Source organism: Odocoileus virginianus, chromosome 11 (genome assembly GCF_023699985.2).
Source record: "Odocoileus virginianus isolate 20LAN1187 ecotype Illinois chromosome 11, Ovbor_1.2, whole genome shotgun sequence".
NCBI lineage: Eukaryota > Metazoa > Chordata > Mammalia > Artiodactyla > Cervidae > Odocoileus > Odocoileus virginianus.
The window spans coordinates 49,299,677-49,303,926 of NC_069684.1; the positions used below are offsets into that span (position 1 = coordinate 49,299,677).

General features: G+C 42.1%; 1 pseudogene; it reads left to right on the plus strand.

Annotated features, from left to right (window-relative positions):
- Positions 1 to 2,777: 2,777 nt before the first annotated feature.
- LOC110151798 (cytochrome c oxidase subunit NDUFA4 pseudogene) lies at positions 2,778 to 3,014 on the plus strand (annotated as a pseudogene).
- Positions 3,015 to 4,250: the final 1,236 nt, after the last annotated feature.

Below are 4,250 nucleotides of genomic sequence, written 5' to 3' on the forward strand. Positions count from 1 at the left end.
TTATATATATATATGTATGTATGTATGTATGTATGTATATATTCTTTTCCATTATAGTTTATTACAAGATATTGAATATGGTTGCCTGTGCTACACAGTAGGTCCTTGTTGTATCTGCTAATCCTAAACTCCTAGTTTATTCTTTATCACTCACCTTTCCCCTTTGGTAACCAAAAATCTATTTTCTATCTCTGTAAGTCTGTTTCTGTTTTGTAAATAGGTTCATTTGTATCATATTTTAGATTCCACATGTAAGTGATAGCATATGATATTTGTTTTTTCTGTCTGACTTACTTTACTTAGTATGATAATCTCTAGGTCCATCCACGTTGCTGCATTTGATATTATTTCATTTTTTATGGCATATATAAATATATATATATATGTCACATCTTCTTTATCCAATCATCTATTGATGAACATGATAGCGTATGGTGAACGATGTTGGATTCGTGATCTCCGAAGAAGATTTAGCTTTGGGAGCAGGGACCAGACTTGGTCACTCAAGAGCTTTTGTGTAGCAGAGTTTTATTAAAGTATGAAAAAGAACAGAGAGAGCTTCTGACTTAGACATCAGAAGGGGGACGGAGAGTGCCCCACTGCTGGTCTTTCCCAAGCTGTTTTCTGTCTGTTAGAAAGCTGTTAATCAGATAAGAGAAACGCCTCAAGGCTGACAGCGTTTCATCAGACCCCTCTCCCACAATATGCATTGTTGACATAGGATGGTACAAGGTGTGTCATCCCCCACCCATGAAACAATTGATATGAATACTGGCTTGTTGAGCTATTATCAGCCCAAGGTTTGAGAAAAGAAAAAAAGTTAGTCTTAGGTGGAACCATTTTGAAGAAAGACAAATTCCATAGCAAATACATAGTTTCATGAACATAGCTTAAGAAAAACATTTCCATAGAGAAACCTCCTTTTAATTTTGTATGGAGAAGGAAAAAAAAAGTCTGACACTTGCAGTTTGTTTCTTCCTGCCGCTTAAGGGAGAGAAAAAATGTCTGACGCTTGCAGCCTATTTCCTCTGTTTGGAGACCCCTGGCCTTCCTGCCTGTTATCCTCTCAAACACTTGGGTTGCCTCCATGTTTTGGCTGTTGTAAATAGTGCTGATATGAACACTGAGGTACGTGTATCTTTTCTAAGTAGGGTTTTCTCCAGATACAGACCCAGAAGTGGGAATGCTGGATCATATGGCATCTCTCTATTTTAAGTTTTTTAAGGAACCTCCATACTGTTTTCCATAGTGGCTGCACCAGTAGTGTAGGAGGGTTCCCTTTTCTCCATACCCTTTCCAGTATTTATTATTTGTAAACATTTTGATGATGGCCATTCTGATCAGTGTGAGGTAATACCTCATTGTAGTTTTGATTTGCATTTCTCTAATGGTGATGTTGAGCATCTTTTCATGTGTCTACTGGCCATCTGTATGTCTTCTTTGGAGAAATGTCTATTTAGGTCTTCTGCCCATATTTTGATTGGCTTGCTCTGTTTTTTTATATTCAGTTATATGAGCATAGCATATTTTAAAGTAGCATCTCTACTGACATATAATTCACATACAATACATTCACCTATTTGAAGTATACAATTCAATGGTATATTCATAGAGATATGCAATCACACAGTTTATAGTCTTTTATGACTGACATTTTTCAGTTAGCATGTTTTCAAGTTTCATCTGTGTTGTAGCATTATACACTGAATTTTTAAAATGATCCATTCATCCCTCAACTCACTGGAATCTGGCTTCTAAATCTATCACTTTATTAAAATGTGTTGGCTACAAGTGATTCCTCATTATACAGTCTAGCAGCCATTTCTCAGGCTTCACTTTGACCTCATTCAGCACAAACATGGGTTGAGTATTAACTGAATGCTAGTTTCCATGGGCTTCACTCACCTCCTTCTCCCTGACATGCCCCTTCCTTAGATTCCACACCTCATGCTCATTCTCCTGTTTCCCTGTCTGGGCTATCTGTGTCTGCTTCTTTCATTCTCCCTTCCCCTCTCCAAGGCTTGTCGTTGGCATCTGTCCCCTTCTCTGACATTCTTCCAGTGATATCAGCAGACTGGTGTCCTCCATGATTAGGCTCTCAATCTGATAGAACATAATCAGGTTGTATCTTAGATAACATTGCCAACTCAATGGACATGAATTTGAGCAAACTCTCGGAGATAGTGGAGGACAGAGGAGCCTGGTGTGTTGCAATCCATGGGGTCACAAAGAGTCAGACACAACTTAGCACCTGAACAACAACAACAAATCTTCAACTCCAACCTCTGTTTCTCCAACTGTCTGCTAGACCTTTCCTCCTGGGTGTTGACCAGGTACCTGACATGCCACACTAAGTGGAATCTCTCTTCTGCACAGCTCAGCACTTCTCTTAAGTCACTTAAATTCTGCCGTGTACACTTTCATTCAACAAAAGTTATTGACTCCACTAGATAATTGGTCTTCTCTCACAGCTAAGTTGGTAAAGAATCTGCCTGCAGTGCAGGAGACCCCAGTTTGATTCCTGGGTTGGGAAGATCTGCTGGAGAAGGGAAAGGCTACCCACTCCAGTATTCTTGGGCTTCCCTTGTGGCTCAGCTGGTAAAGAATCCGCCTACAATGTGGGAGACCTGGGTTCGACCCCTGGGTTGAGAATATCCCCTGGAGAAGGGAAAGGCTACCCACTCCAGTATTCTGGCCTGGGGAATTCCAAGGACTGTAAAGTCCATGGGGTCGCAAAGAGTTGGACACAACTGAGTGACTTTCACTTTCACCTTTAGATGATTGGTCAGGCCAAGGAGCATCCTCGTTTGATTCCCTTTCTCATATTTACTGGAGCCGGAGGTACTGGAGCAGCAGCAGATATCCTGCGCCTGGCGTTGCTCAATCCAGATGTCAGTTGGGACAGAAAGAATAACCCAGAGCCCTAGAACAAACTGGGTCTCAATGATCAGTACAAGTTCTACCCAATTAATGTAGATTACAGCAACCTGAAGATAGAAGGTCCAGATTCCTAAATGAAATGTTTCACTATAAAGCTGCTTAGAATGAAGGTCTTCCAGAAGCCATCTGCACAATTTATTGCTTAGCCAGGGAATAGATCCCCTTAAATGCACAAAATCATGTTGGTGTATTGTGTTGGGGTTTACACTGATTAATAAGTAATCTGAAAATTTTTTTAAAAGGTTATTGAGAATCTGCTAGCTGTTTGACGTACTAAAGACTTGGTAGAAAAGAAATCAAAGTCCCTTCTCTCCAAGAGCGTCCCTCCCTTCACTCCAAAGCTTCCCTTCTAGTGAGAGAGCCAGAGGGGTCAACGTGAGCCTGCAATATGGCGGGTGGTGATGAGTTTCTTAAAACAATTAGAGCAGGATAAGAGGATCAATGGACTTCCCAGGTGGCACTAGTGGTAAAGAATTTGCCTGCCAATGGGGAGACACAGGTTTGATCCCTGGGTTGGAAAGATCCCCTGGAGGAGGGCATGACAACACACTCCAATATTCTTGCCTGGAGAATCCCATGGACAGAGAAGCCTAGTGGGCTGCAGTCTATAGGGTCACAAGGAGTCGGACATGATTGAATCGACTTAGCATGCACGCATGCATACAAGAGGATCAAAAGTGACAGCAGGAACTTCCCTGGTGGTCCAGTGGTTAAGAATCCAACTTCTAATGCAAGGGATGCAAATTCTTTCTATCCCTGATTGGGGAAATAAGATTCCACATGCCATGGGGCAACTAAGCTCATGCGATGCAACTAGAGAAGCCCCTTCACCCCACAAGGAAGACCTCGCACAGCCAATTTTATCTTTTTAAGTGACAGTGGGATGTGCTGTTTATTCTCTGTTTGCTGCCCCTTCCTCCCATACAATTCCCGCACCACCCTCCCTCCCAACCCTGTTCCATGCCCCATGGACTGGCCCATAGGGATTCTTTCACCCAAGCTCCCCCACCCTCTGCCTTCCTGTTGGCTTAGGCTGAAAAAGGAGATGAGAAAGCAGGAGGCAGTGGAGTCTAGCAAATGTTTATTGGCCAACTCACCAAAGAAAAACATCCTGATTTGTAGCATTGGCCCATTTCTGTGGTGCAAATACTCCACCTTGAGAGATTTCAAACTAGCTTAATATTAGAGCTTAAAAGAGTTGAATACAGTGGGCCCTCTTGAAATATTAACTGGATTCAACACACCATTGATGGGAGCAGAGGGAAGTGTGGGAGCATCTTCTTAGCTTCTTCTTGTCCTCAGCCCTGGCA